The following is a 20,511-nucleotide window of genomic DNA, read 5'->3' on the forward strand; positions in this document are numbered from 1 at the left end:
CCCTGAAGGCGCTAAAGATGAACTCCATAATGTATGTGGATTTTCTCAAACAGCACTTTCTGCCATGGTTCAAGAAGAAGAACCGTGTATTTCACAGCAAGATCATTTTTCTGCATGATAATGCACCATCTCATGCTGCACATAAAACATCTGCATCTCTGGCTGATATGGGCATAAAAGGGGACAAACTTATGGTGTGACCCCCATGCTCCCCTGACCTCTACCCCATTCAGAACCTTTGGAGCATCATTAAAAGGAGTGTCTATGATGGCGGGAGGCAGTTCACATCTAAGCAACAGCTCTGGGAGGGTATTCTGTCCTCATGCAAAACAATTGAAGCAGAAACCATCCAAAACCTGACAAATTCAATGGACGAGAGAGTTCAGAAGCTCCTTTCGAACAAGGGGTCCTATGTGAAAATGTAACATCACCTAGAATAAAGTTTTGAGTTGAAAACTGTTTGATTTCAGTTTCTAACAACCTGCTAATGCTTATAATTTCAAAAATGACCATTTTTTTGGTCTTTATTAAAATGAAAAGGTTAATCGAAAAGTTTGGGGGATCTAAGAGTGTGGCAACCCAGTAGTCATGATTACTTTGAATTCTGACAATATGAGGGTCATGCTGCAGGTAGTGCAGCAAGAAGGCACTTATGTGCCTTGCGCATCTCGGAGCCCCAAAATTATTTTCCGGGCTAGATGCAGCTAAAAATTATTTTTAATTTTAAATCTGGTGAAGCTTTAGTATAGATGGCCTAATAGGATCAGTGCTGCACACTGCTACAAAGCCCAAATTATTTTCCAGTCAAGATACAGATAAACATGATTAGTAATTTGAAAGCTTAAAACGGTTGGTAGGGTGATTTTAACCAATCATCAAGCTTTTACTCTCCCCAGGATGACACAGGGGTAGAAAAGTCGTTTCGGATCCATGATTTGTTCATCTTTATGAACGTGAGTCTGTCTACATTATCAGTGGAGAGCCGCGTGCGCTTATCTGTCAGCACACCACCAGCAGCGCTGAACACACGTTCAGACAGAACGCTGGCTGCGGGGCATGACAAGATCTCCAAGGCGTAAGTGGCTAGCTCCGGCCATTTATCCAGATTGGAAGCCCAAAAAGAGCAAGGGTCCAGTGACACAGTCGTGGCTTCAATGTTTACTTGGAGATACTCCTGTACCATCGTCTCTAGGCGTTGACTATGTGTCAGACTTCTTGTCTCCTGTGGCCTTGCAAAGGATGGGCTAAAAAAGTGGTGAAATGATTCCGCAAAATTGAGGTTACCAGCAGATACTGTGGTTCTGTTACGGTTTGAGTGCTGAACACTTGACGGTCCCACGGTTGGCAAGTTGGAACTGTGAGATTCACTACGTGCACCACTGGTATTTTGTGGAAAAGCACATGTAAGATTCTGCAACAGTCTCTGCTGATACTCCTGCATGCGTGCATCCCTTTCTATGGCAGGAATAATTTCTGCAAATTTACTTTTGTACCGGGGATCTAACAGTGTGGCAACCCAGTAGTCAGGATTATTTCTAATTCTCACAATTCGAGGGTCATGTTGCAGGTAGTGCAGCAAGAAGGCACTCATGTGTGTTGCGCATCCAGGAGCACCAAGTCCCTGTTGTGTTGGTGGCGAGGTAACAATCATGCTTCCTTCCTCTGTCCTCTCCCCCCAACCTCGCACAACAGAAATGTGATCAAGGTCTCCCTCATCTGATGAGTCTTCCATCAGTTCGTCCTCCACTTCTTCCTGGGCTCCTGCACCTTCCTCACTAGTTTGGCTGCTACCATGCGCCCTGGTAAAACCATCTCCCCCACCCTCACATGCCTGCCGCCTTGGTGCTGCCGACCGTCTGGACCTTGCAGATGTTAGCCCTTCCGCATACAACTCCTCCTCCTCTACTTCCTCCACCTCCTCTTGTGCCACCACCTGACTCCGAATTCTGTTTAACATGTGCTCCAGCATGTAAATCACCGGAATAGTCATGCTGATAATGGCATCGTCAGCACTAAACATCTTCGTCGCCATTTCAAAACTGTGCAGAAGGGTGCATAGGTCCCTGATCTGAGACCACTCCTCCAGCGTGATTTGCCCCACCTCTGAATCTCGTTGGCCCAGGCTATACGTCAGAACGTATTGCACCAGGGCTTGTCGGTGCTGCCACAGTCGCTGCAACATGTGCAGAGTTGAATTCCACCGGGTAGGCACATCGCATTTTAGCCGGTGAAGTGGCAGGCCCAACGACTTCTGTAGAGATGTAAGTCGCTGAGCTGCGGGATGCGAACGGCGGAAGTGAGCACACAGCGACCGTGCCCTCTGCAGAAGGCCATCTAGTCTGGGATAGTGGGCTAAAAATTGCTGGACAACCAGGTTCAACACGTGAGCCATACAAGGCACGTGTGTGACATTGCCCCGGCGAAGGGCCGCACCCAGGTTTGCAGCATTGTCGCACACGGCCTTCCCTGGTTTCAGGTCCAGTGGAGACAACCATTCATGAAATTGGTTCTCCAGAGCTGACCACAACTCCTCAGCTGTGTGACTCACATTTCCCAGACATTTCAATGTAAAAACCGCCTGATGACGTTGAGCCCTACTGCCAGCATAGTAAGGAGGTGTGCAGGATCCCTTCTGCGCAGTTAGAAAGCTTGTGGCATGACCAGACAGGCTTTGGGTGCAGGTGGAAGACCGAGAGGAGGTTGAGGAGGCAGAAGCAGTGGAGGAACGTTGACATAAAGAGGATTGACGTACAACTCGTGGGGACGGCAAGACTTGGACAGCAGCCCCTTGTCCTGCTGTCACCATAGTTACCCAGTGCCCAGTCAGCGACATGTAACGCCCCTGTCCATGCCTACTCGTCCAAGTGTCTGTGGTGAAATGCACCCTGTCACACACAGAGTTTCTCAAAGAAGCGGTGATGTTGTGTGCGACATGCTGGTGGAGCGCAGGCACACCTTTCTTTGAGAAGTAGTGCCAACTGGGCATCTGGTACTGGGGCACTGCGACGGACATAAGGTCTCGAAAATCCTCTGTGTCCACCAGGCGGAAAGGCAGCATTTCTGTAGCCAAGAGCTTGCAGATGGTGAAATTCAACCTCTTAGCTTTCTCATGGCTAGGAGGAAATGGTCTTTTACTTGTCCACATCTGAGGGACCGAGGGCTGGCTATTGTGCTTAGACGGGGTTGATAAGGGTGTCCCCGGCAAACTGCCGGTCTGTGAGGAAGATGCAGGCGGACATGTTAGGTTGCCTTGATCCAAAGGTGGTGCTATCGATGTCGGACAGCGCTCAACACCAGCTGGTGTTACCACCTCCAAAGAAAATGATGACCTGCCAATCACGCTGGCTGTTGCGGGTAAAGAGGTGGCAGGTCTGCGCCCCAAAACAGGTGTGACTGCTGTCCCCCCAGTCACAGAGGATGAAGAGGCCGCGGATGCACAAGATATGGCAGACGGTGATTGGCCCGGCCGGCTAGGCCGCATTGTAGCACACTGAGCTTCCCACTGCAACTTATGCTTCATGTCCATGTGCCGGTTCATGCATGAAGTACTCAAACTATGTATTTTTTGGCCTCTACTTAGCTTTTGCTGACAAATGTTACAGATAACACGAGTTGGGTCATCTTTATCGATCTGAAAAAATGCCCAGGCTATGCAAGGCTTAGCACCCATGCGACCTGAAGAGCCACCACGACTTGTGGTGAGAGGCAGAGTTGTGTTTGAGGATGCAGTTGTTGACGTGCTTCCAGTACTACGTCTCTGTCCAGGAAGGCGCAACCTGACCTCGTCGTCACTAGCATCTTCCTCCACCTCCTCTGCTGACCTCATCTCTTGGCTGACTGTGGGTTGACAGTAAGTGGGATCTCCGACCTCATCATCATCACCCTGTGCGTTATCACACCCGTCGTCCTCCGAGCCAACCTGTTCCTGCCCTGACAAAAAACTAAAGTTGTCGCTCCAATCAGGTATTTGAGTCTTATCATCGTCTTCCTCATTGTCTCCACCAACAGGAGTTACAGTTTGGGAATGAGGGTCTACATTATGGTCAGAACCTTCTGCGTCTGGTCCTGGATCCGACTCATAAAGATTCTGGGCATCAGTGCAGATCATTTCCTCGTCTGGATTCACAGAAGCGCTGGAGTCGACCTCTGATTCCCAGGCTATAGTATGAGTAAACAGCTCTGCAGACTCAACCATCTGTTCTACCTCACACTCAGACGGGCAGCTGGAGATTTGGGAGCTGTGAGGAAGCAAGTGCGATTTGGGTGACACCTTTGAGGACTGGAGTATTTGTGATGTTGAAGTTGATGTGGAGGAGAGCCCACTTAAAGGAGCACTTGATATCCGTTGAAGCACCTGCTGTTTTTGTGCCTCATCTGGAATTTGTAGCGATTGGCGTGGCCGTAAGAAAGGGATCTTATCACATTGTCCGCTAAAAGAAGTAGACATTTTAGTTTGGCTGGAAGATGGTCTTTCTTCTGCACCTACCCCACGGACACAACCTTTTTTCCCCTTCCCAACACGCCTATTCCCCTTTCCACCAGCAGCAGGCCTTTTTCCACTCATTTTGGTGGTTAACTAATTCACAACTCTGGAGTTGTTTGCACAAAAAAACAATGGATGGTAACCGAGCAGAGCTGAGTGGCCAAACTGTGGTATTAGGCCAAAACTATTGGCTGGGTTAGATGCAGAAAAAAATTATTTTTAATTTGCAACCTGATGGAGGTCAGTATAGATGGACTAATAGACCAAGTCCCACACACCGCTAGAAGCCCAAATATTTTTTCAGAGCTAGATGCAGAAATTTTTTTTATTCAATTTGCAACCTGATGGAGGTCAGTATAGATGGACTAATAGACCAAGTCCCACACACTGCTAGAAGCCCAAATATTTTTTCAGAGCTAGATGCAGAAAAAAATTATTTTTAATTTGCAACCTGATGGAGGTCAGTATAGATGGACTAATAGACCAAGTCCCACACACCGCTAGAAGCCCAAATATTTTTTCAGAGCTAGATGCAGAAAAAAATTATTTTTAATTTGCAACCTGATGTAGGTCAGTATAGATGGACTAATAGACCAAGTCCCACACACTGCTAGAAGCCCAAATATTTTTTCAGAGCTAGATGCAGAAAAAAATTATTTTTAATTTGCAACCTGATGGAGGTCAGTATAGATGGACTAATAGACCAAGTCCCACACACCGCTAGAAGCCCAAATATTTTTTCAGAGCTAGATGCAGAAATTTTTTTTATTCAATTTGCAACCTGATGGAGGTCAGTATAGATGGACTAATAGACCAAGTCCCACACACTGCTAGAAGCCCAAATATTTTTTCAGAGCTAGGTGCAGAAAAAAATTATTTTTAATTTGCAACCTGATGGAGGTCAGTATAGATGGACTAATAGACCAAGTCCCACACACCGCTAGAAGCCCAAATATTTTTTCAGAGCTAGATGCAGAAAAAAATTATTTTTAATTTGCAACCTGATGTAGGTCAGTATAGATGGACTAATAGACCAAGTCCCACACACTGCTAGAAGCCCAAATATTTTTTCAGAGCTAGATGCAGAAAAAAATTATTTTTAATTTGCAACCTGATGGAGGTCAGTATAGATGGACTAATAGACCAAGTCCCACACACCGCTAGAAGCCCAAATATTTTTTCAGAGCTAGATGCAGAAAAAAATTATTTTTAATTTGCAACCTGATGGAGGTCAGTATAGATGGACTAATAGACCAAGTCCCACACACCGCTAGAAGCCCAAATATTTTTTCAGAGCTAGATGCAGAAAAAAATTATTTTTAATTTGCAACCTGATGTAGGTCAGTATAGATGGACTAATAGACCAAGTCCCACACACTGCTAGAAGCCCAAATATTTTTTCAGAGGTAGATGCAGAAAAAAATTATTTTTAATTTGCAACCTGATGGAGGTCAGTATAGATGGACTAATAGACCAAGTCCCACACACCGCTAGAAGCCCAAATATTTTTTCAGAGCTAGATGCAGAAAAAAATTATATTCAGTTTGCAACCTGATGGAGGTCAGTATAGATGGACTAATAGAATGATGCTATGCCCAAAAGATTTTACTTCACTAGGTGCAGTAAAAAAATTGGTATTCTATACACAGGTGTTATATCTTGCAACACAGATAGGCTACTCCACTGACTAACACACTCTGCAATAGGCCAAAAAGGATTAGCTTTGCTAGATTCAGCCAAATGCTGTGAAAAAAACTTGCACAGCACTGGCACAGACCTGCCTGGCAAAAACTGATAGGAACTCATGTAACCTAGTCCTGAAAAGGACTCCAATTACAATTAGTCTTTACTCCCACAACCTATCTATTTAACAGCACAGACCTCCCTGATAAAAGTCGTAGGAAATGCTGTAACCTAGTCCTTAAAAGGACTGCAATCACAACTATTCCCTACTTCCAAGCTATCTGTAGATTTGTGCGAAAATTGGCTTGAAATTAACAAGGTATAGCGCACACAGCAACAGCGGTGCCGTCTAACACGCAGCTGCAGCAGTGAGAAAATGGTGGCGACGGGGAAAATGGCTTGGTCTTATAGGGCAAGGACATGTGACATACACTGCCAATCACACATGCCCTTGCTTGTGTGAAAAAAAGCACTTCGCTCCGTGTGTGCGCTGCTGATAGGCTGACAGATTGCACCTCCCCACTGCAAATGCGGGAAAGAGAAAAAAAAATGGAGATCTTCATTGTTCCTGCAGAGATCCATCCCCTGCCCCTCCCCCCGCCCCGCTGTACACTCAAACTGCGTATTAACATTAATTTTCATCATTACTGAGAAAAAATCCAGTTATGATTTTGGTGCACGAACAGTTATCGAACATAACCTCGAACAGCCGAATTTTTATCAAATTGTTCGTGTTCGCCGACCGGCTCGAACACCGCCCAAAACAGCTCGAATTTGAGATTGGCGAACAGTTCGAGTAGAACAACGCTCATCTCTAGTGGGCACCATATGGAATGGCGGCAGTGGACCATTCTATGAACTCTCTGGGGGCGCCATTGTTGTCCCAGAGTGCCCGGGGAGGTGGTAAGAGCTGTTGTGAACTGAGTCCTAAGACTATTGTTGATTTTTCTTGTAAAAATTCCTCTGCCGGTGTAGTTGTTAAAAAGGGGGCGGGGTCAAAAAAGGGGCGGATTTTCAAAACAGCATAGAGTGTACAAAATCCCAAAAAATTACTGGTGGTGGGTTGGTACCTCCTAAAAATGACAATGTGACCGTTGATAACGGGGTAGCTCCAGTAGAAGGGGGTGACGTCAAAGTGGGAGGTGACCTGTTAGTCCACAACACCATGTGGAGTGACACAGACCCCGTAGCTGACGGTGACACTACGAAAGTAGAAGGAGAGGTCAGTCAGGAGGGGCTAGACGAGGTGAGAAAGTCCCCATCTCGTCGACGGCGCAAGGGCCACAAAAAGGTTGCTCCTGTAGTCCTTGCTGAAAATGAAAATAGAGAAAATATAGTACTGTGTGCCTTTGTTTCAAGGGTGGATCCTCCTTTAGAGGCAGAAGAGGAGGTGACGTTGCCAGTAGTAACCTCCAGTAAAGTATCAGCCAGCTATGAAGAGTTGGAGGCAGTTATGCAGATTCGTTACAAGCAGGATGATGTACTGGGACAAAAGGATCAGGAACTGACAGCCCTGAAAGAGGAGGTGGCCAGTCAAGACCAAGAGCTGAGCCTGGAGTCTGAACGGCAGAAAATAAACCAGGTTGTGAGGAACTTGCAGCGAGAACTGGAGGAAAACAGCAAGGAAGTCAACAATTGGAAGGAAAAGTTCCAGAGAAATAAAGAGGAGGTTTTTCAGTTGGAGCTTGACAAAGCGGAGTTTGAAGATGAGCTGTGCGAGTTGAAGGATAGGTTCTCCCTGGTACACGTAGAGCTGATACAAGTGAAGCAAAAGCTGGATGAGGGACTACACCAGAGGGATAGAGAGCTGTTTGCCTTAAAGGAGGCGCTGCAGGTTGAAGTTTCCGGACGTGACCAAAACCTAAAACGACTGCACGAGCAGTTCAACCGGGAGCTACATTTTGAAGCTTTTTTTTTAAGCTTTTTTCACTGTTTTAAGAACATTAACAATAAGAACATGGAAGAGTCCAGGAGCCATTTGGTGAGCTGCATATCCTGCTACATGTTCACAGACTTGCCAGTGGAAAAGCCAGACTTCACATGCCAGAAATGCAAGCTTGTGTCCCTGTTGGAGGAAAAGTTGCGAAATCTAGAAGAGAGGTTAACTACCTTGAAAATCATTAAGGAAGGTGAAGAGTTCTTAGACAGAGCAGAATTATCTCTTCATGATTCAGAAAGAGAAGAAATTCGAACTGCACCTGACGAAACAGAGGAATGGAAGCATGTGACCCACAGAAGCAGGAGGATCGAGAGGCAGTCAGCACCCATACTGCTCAGGAACCAGTACCAGGCTCTCACACAGGAGAACCATGAAGAAATACAGCAAGATAAGACTTTGCCAGCAATGAATAACCTTGTAAGCCCTCAGAATCCTCCTGGATGGAGAAAGAAGAATGTTGTGAAGAAAAAACGGAGAGTGGTGGTCATGGGGGATTCCCTGTTAAGAGGAACAGAGGCCGCTATCTGCAGACCAGACATAACCTCAAGAGAAATGTGCTGTCTTCCAGGAGCAAAAATTAAAGATGTGTCTGACAGGATATCAAGACTCTTCAGACCTACAGATCACTACCCATTCCTGCTAATACATGTGGGGACAAATGACACCGCAAGAAAGGACCTGGAAACCATCTGCAGTGACTTTGAAGACTTAGGCAAGAAAGTGAAAGAATTGGGAGCGCAGGTGGTCTTCTCATCCATCCTCCCAGTGGATGGCCATGGAACAATGAGGTGGAATAAGATTCTACAGGTGAACAACTGGCTACGTCGATGGTGCCGTCAACAAGGATTTGGATTTCTGGATCACGGAATGAATTACCTATACGATGGACTACTTGCTAGAGATGGGGTGCACCTTACGAAGACTGGAAAACATGTATTTGGAAGTCGCCTTGCTACACTCATCAGAAGAGCTTTAAACTAGAACAATGTGGGAAGGGAAGCAAAAGGCCAGAAAAAGCCATACAGCTGACAAATACTATTGAGATCTCTGCTACTGGAAGTGGAAAAGAAGAACAAAGACAAAAAAATCTAAATAATAAAAATATGGGAGGAAGAGAAACCAATCACAAACTAAAATGTTTTTATACAAATGCACAAAGCATGGGCAACAAACAAGGAGAATTGGAACTACTAATGCAGGAAAAGGAATATGATGTCATTGGAATCACTGAAACTTGGTGGGACGATACACATGATTGGAATAAAAGGCTAAAAGGATACAACTTATTTGCAAGAAACAGACTTGATAAACGAGGAGGAGGTGTTGTATTGTATGTTAGAAAAGCGTATATCTGCACAGAGATTGAAGCTTCAGAGACTGGGAGTTCTGTGGAAACTGTTTGGGTAAGAATACAAGGAGAGAACAACGGAAAGGACACCATTGTAGGCATTTACTACAGGCCACCTGGGCAAGCTGAAGATATGGATGAACTCTTTATGTATCAAATGACCAAGTTCTCCAAAAAATATGACGTAGTGGTCATGGGAGATTTCAACTATCCAGACATTTGTTGGGAATCTCTCTCAAGTAAAACTAACAGGTCAAGCAAATTCTTATCCTCTCTTGCTGACAACTTTATCTTCCAAAAGGTAGGGGAGAAAACAAGGGGATCTGCTACTTTGGATCTAATTCTTATAAACAGGGAGGAAATGGTTGAGGAGGTAAAGGTGGCTGGGACCCTAGGAGGCAGCGATCATGCTATTATAGAATTTTGGATAACTAGAGGAGGAAGACATGTGAAGACTCAAACTTCAAGGTTAGATTTTAGAAAGGCAGATTTTAAGAGACTCAGAAAGAGAATAGGAGGGATCCAATGGCTGGATGTCCTTAAGGACAAAAATGTCCAGGAAGGATGGGAAATTTTTAAAAATGAGATTCTCAAAGCACAATCGTTAACAATCCCGAAAAGTAGGAAGAATGGGAAGCATTTAAGGAAACCAGGATGGATGAACACAGAACTTAAACACATGCTAAAAAGAAAGAAAGAAATGTTTATTAAATGGAAAGAGGGAGGCATATCTAAAGAAGATTATAATGCAGTCTGCAGATCCTGTAGGGCACGTATCAGGTTAGCTAAAGCTGACAATGAATTAAGGCTTGCAAGAGATGTCAAAAGCAATAAAAAAGGATTTTGGGGGTATGTCAAAAGTAAAAGAAAAGTCAAAGATGCTATAGGATTTTTACAGGATGAAAATGGAGAAATGGTAAGAGAGGATGTTGAGAAGGCCGAACTTTTTAATTCCTATTTTGCATCTGTTTTCTCTCAGAAAGAAAATGTAACATCAACTGATCTTCACTGTCCATTTAAAGGAATAGAGGAATCCAAGTTATCAGTAAACAGAAAGATTGTGAGGGAATATTTAGCTAACATAAATGAGTTCAAGTCTCCAGGTCCAGATGAATTACACCCCAGAGTACTGAAGGAGATTGTAGAAGAAATTTTAGAACCACTCTCCATAATCTTTGAAAATTCTTGGAGAACAGGAGAAGTCCCAGAAGACTGGAGAAGAGCAAATGTTGTTCCTATCTTCAAAAAGGGGAAGAAGGTGGACCCAGGGAACTATAGGCCGGTGAGTCTGACTTCTATACCAGGAAAGATCTTTGAACAAATTATTAAACAACATGTATGTAAGTACATGGATAAGAATGAAGTGATTAACCAGAGTCAGCATGGGTTTGTAACTAACAAGTCATGTCAGACTAACTTAATTTCCTTCTATGACAGAATCACTGACTGGGTGGATCAGGGAAATGCTGTAGATATAGTATATCTTGACTTCAGCAAAGCATTTGACAAAGTATCTCACATCATCCTTATTGAAAAAATGACCAAGTATGCAATGGACCAGGCAACTGTTAGGTGGATTCATAACTGGCTTAGTGATCGGACTCAAAGGGTGGTTGTAAATGGCTTCACATCCAGCTGGATGAATGTCTCAAGTGGGGTACCACAGGGCTCCGTCCTGGGACCTGTATTGTTCAACATCTTTATCAATGATTTAGATGAAGGAATTGAGGGTAAACTGATTAAATTTGCTGATGACACAAAGCTAGGAGGGATAGCTAATACTAGAGAAGAGAGAGAGAGGATTCAAAAAGACCTAAATAAACTGGAGCAGTGGGCAGCAACCAACAGAATGGTTTTTAACAGGGAAAAATGCAAAGTACTACATCTGGGCAATAAAAATGAAAAAAGCATATACAGAATGGGAGGAATAGAGCTAAGCAACAGTACATGTGAAAAAGACTTAGGTATACTAATAGATCATAGACTGAACATGAGTCAACAGTGTGATGCAGCAGCAAAAAAGGCAAATACAATTCTGGGATGTATTAACAGAAGCATACAGTCTAGATCACGTGAAGTCATTATTGGTCTTTACTCCTCTTTGGTCAGACCTCATCTGGAATACTGTGTACAGTTTTGGGCACCACATTTTAAAAAAGACATAGACAAACTGGAGCAAGTTCAGAGAAGAGCGACCAGAATGGTGACTGGTCTGCAAACCATGTCCTATGAGGAACGGTTGCAGGATTTGGGAATGTTTAGCTTGCAAAAAAGAAGACTGAGAGGAGACTTAATAGCTGTCTACAAATATGTCAAGGGCTGTCACATTGTAGAAGGATCATCTTTATTCTCATTTGCACAAGGAAAGACTAGAAGCAATGGGATGAAACTAAATGGGAGGAGACACAGATTAGATATTAGAAAAAACTTTTTGACAGTTAGGGTGATTAATGAGTGGAACAGGCTGCCACGAGAGGTGGTGAGTTCCCCTTCAATGGACGTCTTCAAACAGAGGCTGGACAGACATCTGTCTGAGATGATCTAGTGAATCCTGCTTTGAGCAGGGGGTTGGACCAGATGACCCAGGAGGTCCCTTCCAACTCTACCATTCTATGATTCTATGATTCTATGTGACTCCAAGAAGGAATATGGTGAACTCATGAGGGAACTGCAACAAATCAAGAGAGACTATGAGGATCTCCTCAAGTTAAAGGAAAACTAGTGGATGATAAGGTGGATGCAGAGCACATGCGCCAAGTGGTTGAGACCACTCTGCAGGACACCAGTAATGAAAATGGTGATCTCCGCAGAAGGACCTTAGGTCTGGAAGCTCAGGTGAAGGAGCTGCAGACGTTCTGTGATAATCTCCAGAGGGCAGAGACGTGCCTTAAGGAAAGGCTCAGCAAGATGGAGGCTGAGCAGAAGCAGATGGAGGAGTCTATCGGAGAAGCCGCAGACCAGGGCCAGGAGTTGGCCGCTGGTGATGGGAGGTATGAAGCAGATACCTCCTCGAGTGATGTGAGCTCGGATGATTCGGTGGATGTAGGAGCCGAGATCAAGGAGCTCAAGGAGTCGCTACAAACCCATTGGAAGCAAGAGGAGCTTCAGAGACGGGCCGCTGAGAGGCGAGTGGCGGAGCTAGAGGAAGAAGTTTCCAGGCTCAGAAGTCACCTGACAAAGTATCACTCAGTGAACGAGGCCTTCTTGGAGAAGGAAAAGGGCGAACACGTTGCACTCACTCCCTTATACCAAGAGAGGGTGGACCTGAGGAGAGCTAAGAGAGTGTTAACCACAGATAAATATGAGATGGAAGTGGTCAAGACGGAAATTCGTGAAGTTGTAGCTGTGAGTCAGCTCAGGGAAAGCATACAGGGTGAAGAAGCTGGAGGTCTGTTGTCCCTGAAACCTGAGCTGGTTGATCATCTGGAAACCACTGGTGAGACCGAAATGTCTCGGTACAAGTGCCTCGTAGATGTACCCGAGGATTTGAGGGAAGAATGCACCAGTGAGTCCGTGCATGAGGAGTTTAAGAAGGCCGTGAGAGCCTGTAAGGTGTACTTGACCTCTGAAGCTAAACAGCTGGTGGTCCTGTCCACAACCGAAGTCACATTGAAAAGGGTGGCTATCCTAAGTGACATGCACTGGCGATGTATTCGCACGGAGCGGTTTCTCCGGTTGAAGACGGAACAAGCCGTTAGACAACTGGAGTTGATGAGGAAAGCTCACAGTATGCGTGAAGAGGTCATCCGGGTGCCTCATGTTCTGGTGAGGAAGCTCGTTGGGAGAAATGGTCGAGCCATGCAGATGATGGTCAAGAAGTCTGGTGTGGTGAAAGTAAGCAGTCCACGTGATCGTCAGGACTGGATACCAGACGAAGACAGCATGGTATCATTCTCCGCTATAGGAACAGAAGAAAGCCTGGGATATATGCGCATGCTGTTGGAGTACCGAGTGACCTACCTGCGAGAGGTAGAACAGTTGAATCTCTCTAGACTGCGAGTGGATAGACAGCATCATCTGAGTAGCAGAAGATGGCAGCCGTCTAGAAATTATGAGACCAGACAGAGAAAGGGCCCCTTAAATAACAGAACAGCTATAGCTGGAGTTAGGGACCTTTCAAGATGTCCTGAGAGTAGTGGGCGTGGGTTTAGAGGTAGTGAGACCTCCAGTAACTCAGGTTTTAGCAGCCCATACAAACGACCCAATAGAGGACGGGACAGAACGGAGTCGAACAAGACCTTAGATACCAGGGCATGTGAGTCACACCGCTGTACGACTGACCGCTGGGAGTGGGGGAGGTCTGACAAGATTATGACTGACTGCTGGGAGCGGGGAAGACCTGATAAGGTTACAACTGACCGCTGGGAGCGGGGGAGCTCTGACAAGGTTACGACCCGGAAAGGTGACCTGACGAAGTCAGTGACAGGGACAAATGGTAGGTCCCTAAGGAATGGGCTAATGTCATTGACTAATGTTCCAGGGGCTGAGTAGCACAATTGTAAAGTACATGGTCTCTATGTGAACTGGGGGTTATAGTGATTGTGTATATTATGTGTTCAACCCCACAAGTTTGAACAGAGGGGGGGGATATGTAATGCAGCGACTTGCTGGTAATGGTCCAGGATGTGTTTTACCTGACCATGTACCTTCCCCCTCAGGTGACTGGTCACATGACTGTGACATAGCACAGGTCCTGCAGGCACAGAATGTCTGTCTGATCACATGACTGTGACATCAGCAAGGTCCTGTCTGTGTGTGGGTGTGTGCACGGGATGGATATATAAACCCTGCTTGATGGGAGACAGGTGTGTTGGGCGTGAGGCCTGTTCCCCGTGTGTGTGGGACACCGTGATACAGTGAAGCCTGGCAGCCTGAAAGGTCGAGGCTGGATCTTGTGTAGATGCCAGTGGCCTTGGAAGGCAGCGGCTTGGTGAAGAGTCCGGAAAGGCGCAGACTGGATGTGTGTGAGTGAAACATTCCAGTAGCCTTAGACGGGACGACGGCTAGAGACCCCCTCCTGGGAAAGCCTTAAAGCCACAGTGGTGGCGGATTAAATGGACTGCAGCAGCTAAAACCCGGCAAAGGTAATACACTTTAGCAATGTCCATACAAGTGTCCATATAACAAAGTATTACCTTGCTGAAGGCTGTAACCTGGGCCGAGTGGGCATAGCTGCCACTGGAAAGGCTCGTGGACTTTATATGTGTGAACTGTGGTTTATGAAGTGCAATAATAAACTGCTGAGTTGAGAAATACCGGAAAGACCTTGCTGGTGTGCATTAATTGACCCGGTGCAGCGAGTATCCCCCATTATGATGACCAGTGCTGCCTTACACCACATATACGACTCATCACCACTGCAACCAGACTTTTCAGGTACTGTTGTGCATCTGTGACCAACAGCACATATGGCATTACCTACTCCAGAGTTGACCTTAGAAAAGGCTGATTTTCTGCCAAAGGATGTTTATCCACATGTTGCCTGCGCTATGTATTGCCGAGGCCAAAATTCTGCTCCTCTGATGACCTAACCCCCTTAGCACCCATGTCTGGTTTCCAGGTTTAGTCCTGATTCAGCTGACTGTTTTTCCAGTGTGGGAAATTGCCCGAGCTCTTTACCCCATGCCTAATTCCCACTTCACGATTATAAAATAATCTGGAAAGATAAAGAGCGCAATAGGGACTTATCCGAGTTAAATAGAAAATCAAAGGCAGAGGAAATGCTCACCTGGTGGGGTTGTGAAAGTCACAACCCCTGTTTTAGTTTGAATACTTATAGGCTTCTGCAGATTCACAATGGTGTATCATGTAGAAGCAGAAGAAAAAGTGGAGATAAAATCCGCCCTGCCAACGGTATCAAATGCAGAGAGAGAACGAAGAAATTCATATGCAGTTTTTATTCAATGCGTTTCGAAGCACACCTGCTTCTTTCTGTCTGTGGATTGTCCTGAGGAAGAAGCAGATGTGCTTCGAAACGTGTTGAATAAAAAACGCATTTGAATTTCTACGTTCTCTCTCTGCATTTGCATCTGATACCGTTGGCAATGCAGATTTACCTCCACTTTTCTCCAGCTTCTACATGATTCCCACTTCAAGATTTGCCCTGGATCAGAGAGCTACTTTCACTGCCAATGCCCCTTCCACTTGACTTGCAGAGCTAACAACACAGCTTGGTGTTAAAATTGTATTCTACATCTTCTTTCAGACAATGTCATCAGAGAACAAAGGCTGACTGTTTATTTCTTACAAGAAATCCACTGGAAGAAATTGTTCTGGTGTACTACTTTTCCAGGATGTTGTGGTTAAGGGGACTTTGAACCAGTACAGAAACGTCATTGACGGAATAGAAATTTTGTTCTGTTCAACAGAGAGTTATGGCGGTGATTGAGATTTACAGAGCAGAATACTGGCTCTAGATGATGGTATCTCCTTCAGAGGCTTCAATATCCTGCTGTGATTGAGATGATTGGTGTGACAGTTATTATATTATGCCCTACGCTTCTTTCCTACTTATGCACTTGTCAGAGGTAAAGGAAGACAAGTGTGACATGCATTTGGTACTACAACTGCCAGGATGGTTGCTGCTAGAAGTGCTGCTAGCGGCTGTAACTTTTTTTCTGTGATATACATATTTTTTTCTATCACACTACTACGTTCTTTCCTCATGCTACTTTTTGTTTTACCATTCATTTTGGACACAAGTATAACAATTAATTTGTTCACAAAACTTTGTTAGCACAACTTAGCCAACCAAGGAAAAATATGAACTCAATCACAAATATTAGGCTGTTTTTACTTGATGGACAAAAAGTATAATTAATTTACAGTCTGCCCATAACTTGATTCACAAGAATACCCCAAAAAATAAAAAATATTTCCAACTCCATTTCACAAACTGCTGATAACTTAGAGAGCAGGCTAATGACATGAGGTGTGGCCGCTTCATCATATTGTGCAGCTATCACATCATAGTCTAGCCCAACCAATCAGGGGGGACTATTCCAGCAAGTGTAAAAGATAGGGGCTGGCCAAGGTTTGCTATTTTAGGCTTTTCCAGTATAAGTATTGAAGGTCAGAATGCACAGCTTATTCCAAGTAGGGATAGAAAAAGGCATATTTTTATAGTCATGTACTACTTCAGTGCTGAATCGCATTAAAAATGGGACCGATAGTCTGAGTCTGTGGATACTAATCCAAAGATTCAATTGATATATTGGGAACTGCTGTAGCTTTATAGTCACTAAGTGTGACTGTGAATTAATTGATCTTAGATTCTGTATACTCAGTAACAACACCTTGTTAACATCTTTTTTTATTCTTTACTCATTGCAAACAAGAAGGACAATATTAAATTCCTCAGAGCTAATTTTGCTGCTAAACTAAAATCCTGAAACCAAGGCCTGTGTGTCACAGAAAGTGTGTTAACAGAAAAATTGAAACCTCCATACTACAGAAATTAAAACTCAACTGTCTACCTTACAAAGTGTGCACATTGTAAAAAAATTTTTTTGTATTTCTTTCACTTCCTTTTTTGTAATAGTCCAACAGTAGTTCCATACACATGATACTCAAATACTGCTGTTGGCTTTACCAATGGTTATGATTAGTGATGAGCGAGCATGCTCGCCACTGCTCGGTACTCGCCCGAGCATCTCAGTACTCGAGATGCTCAGAGCTCGGTGAGTACTTTCGAGATGCTCGGGCGGGAGCTCGGGTCCCCGTCCTGCATGTTTGGCGCTATTTAGAGCACCAATCATGCAGGTATTGTCTGCCACTCACTGTAATGTCACAGCCATGGTGGTTGTGGCATTACAGTGATTGCCCAAATCGATGGGAAAGGTGCTCACAGTGAAACATGAAAAGCCGGCAATTCATCAACGGCATACACCGGTACCCGACAATTTAGAACAGAAAGAATAGAGCATCACACATAGATTAGATAGATAGAAACATGTCAGTCACATATATAATGAGTACAGTGACAGTGTTGGTTACTGTACTTGTCATTTAGTGTTAAAATAAAGGATTTATTTTAAAAAAAATTGGCGTGGGGTTCCCCGTAATTTTAGTCTCTAGCGGAGGTTAAGCAGACGGCTGGGGCAGATGTTTGAAGCCTAGGAAGGGGGTAATACCCACAGAGCTTCCCAGGCTAAAAATATCAGCCCCCAGCTGAATACCTAGCCTTTACTAGCTATTAAAATGGGGGACCCCAAAAAAATGACGTGGCGTCCCCCATATTTTAATAGCTAGCAAAGGCTAGGCAGACAGCTGGGGGCTCATATTAATAGCCCAGGAAGGGTGCCATGAATATTGGCCCCCTCGTAGGCTAGAAACACCAGCCGTCAGCCGCCCCAGAAATGGCGCATCCACAGGATGCGCCAATTCTGGCACTTAGCCTCGCTCTTCCGTCTGCCCTCTAGCGGTGGCAGTGGGGTAATAGGGTTGGGGTTGATGTAAGCTTATAATGCCAGCTGACATCAAGCCCAGGTTAGTAATGGAGAGGCATCTATAAGACCCCCCCATTACTAACCCCATAGTGAAAGTTAAAAAAGTCACAAACACCCAGAATAAAATCCTTTAATTGAAATAAAGACACAATTCTTTAATGTTCTAAATTAAACTCTACTTACCATCACGCCCTTTCCAGCTGAAGCCAACGATCTCCTGCAATAAAAGTAAAATAATAAACCAACCTCATCTTTACCTTTCCATGGTTCCCAGGATGGCTTCAGCTCTGCTACATTGACATGACAGGCTGGATCGCAGCAGAACGCTGCCATCCAGCTTGCCATGCCGCAGATACTGAGAAGCTCCTCAGTGAAGCTCCTCAGTGTCTGGCTGTGATGGCATCCAGATGAGCCGAGTTCATGTCCAATGAACTCAGCTCAACTCATGCACGTCACTGACAGCGTGGGAGAATTCTCCTGCTCAAGCGGTGCCGGCAAATGACGTCACCGCTTAAGCGGGAGAATTCTCCCATGCTGGGACAGCATTGAGATGGCAGGCTGGATGGTAGCAGAACGCTGCCATACAGCTTGTCATCCTTCAGAGACATTGCGGAGCACAGGCAGTATGTCGATGTATGCCACAGGCAGTATGCCGATGTATGACGCTGCAGAATTCCGGCCGGCTTTTTAAAGAGACAAAAAAACTATTTTTTTTTGTTTTTAATAAATCCTTTATTTTAACACTAAATAACAAGTATAGTAACCATCACTGTCACTGTACTTATTATATATGTGACTGACATGTTTCTATCTATCTAATCTATTTGTGATGCTCTATTCTTTCTGTGCCAAGAATTCCAAGAGTGTGCAAAGCAGTCATCAAACCAAAAGGAGGCTACTTTGAAGAACCTAGAATGTAAGACATATTTTCAGTTGTTTCACACTTTTTTGTTAATTATATAATTCCACATGTGTTAATTCATAGTTTTGATGCTTTCAGTGTGAATGTACAATTTTCATAGTCATGAAAATACAGAAAAATCTTTAAATGAGAAGGTGTGTCCAAACTTTTGGTCTGTACTGTATATATATACATATATATATATATATATATATATATATATATATATATATAGTATTTTTCGGACTATAAGACGCACCTAGGTTTTAGAGGAGAAAAACGGAAAAAAAAATGTAAGCAAAAAATGTGGTCACGATGCACTGTTAAGGGGGAGCAGGTCTGCTGCTGACATTGGTATAGGGGTAATGTCCCACAATTCTGATAATATCACCCATCCTGGTAGATATGCCCCCCTTCCTATTATACATGGCCCCCATCCCCATCCTGGTATGCATGGCCCCCATCATCCTTATTATGATATGTATGGCCCCCTCATCCTTATCATGGTATGTATGGCCCCTCATCCTTATCCTGGTATGTATGGCTCCCTCATCCTTATCCTGGTATAAACACTCCTACTCATCTCTCTTCTCTCTCCTCCAGCACTGCGTCCTGTCTGCCCACAGTGATCTCGCCATATGAGCCGCGCATTTCGTCACTGCCTTGCGCAGCTCACTGCTCCCCACGCCGGGACTGTGTGTACGGGGAGCAGTGACTTCATGCTCCTTAGTAGTCAGCACACAGCGTAGCCGCAGCGCGGCTCCTGCTGCTGCTGGGCAATTGTGTGTGCCCGCTATTAAAAGGCATGAATATTCACCCCCTCCCCACGCCCATGGGACACCGTCGAACACCGTTAAAACCAATGGCAGGCAAACAAAAACACATAGAAACACATAGAAAACACTTCAAAGGTGTCCAAAAGCTGACAAACTGCTCAGAAGACACAACTAACACATGGAAAAGTGACAAGTACATATAGTCATGAAAAAATAAAAGAGGTTGAGGAGCAGAGATGAGCGGTGTTCGACTCAAACTGTTCGCCAATCTCAAATTCGAGCTGTTTTGGGCGGTGTTCGAGCCGTTCGGCGAACACGAACAATTTGAAAAAAATTCGGCAATTCGAGGTTATGTTCGATAACTGTTCGTGCACCAAAATTATAACTGGATTTTTTCTAAGTAATGCTGAAAATTAATGTTAATACGCAGTTTGAGTGGACAGCGGGGCGGGGGGAGGGGCAGGAGATGGATCTCTGCAGAAATAATGAAGATCTCCATTTTTTTTTCTCTTTCCCGCATTTACAGTGGGGAGGTGCAATCTGTCAGCCTATCAGCAGCACACACACGGAGCAAACTGCTTTTTTTCACAAAAGCATGGGCATGTGTCATTGGCAGTGTATGTCACATGTCCTTGCCCTATAAGACCCAGCCATTTTCCACGTAGCCACCATTTTCTCACTTCTGCAGCTGCGTGTTAGACGGCACCGCTGTTGCTGTGTGCGCTATTCTTTGAGTGTTAATTTCATGCCAATTTTCGCACAAATCTACAGATAGCTTGGGAGTAGGGAATAGTTGTGATTGCAGTCCTTTTGAGGACTAGGTTACATCATTTCCTATGTTTTTTATGAGGCAGGTCTGTGCTCTTAAATAGATAGGTTGGGAGTAAAGACTAATTGTAATTGCAGTCCTTTTGAGGGCTAGGTTACATCAGTT

This window comes from Phyllobates terribilis, unplaced genomic scaffold (genome assembly GCF_046119375.1).
Source record: "Phyllobates terribilis strain yellow unplaced genomic scaffold, ASM4611937v1 Scaffold_4__5_contigs__length_816908805, whole genome shotgun sequence".
In the NCBI taxonomy this organism is placed as follows: Eukaryota; Metazoa; Chordata; class Amphibia; order Anura; family Dendrobatidae; genus Phyllobates; species Phyllobates terribilis.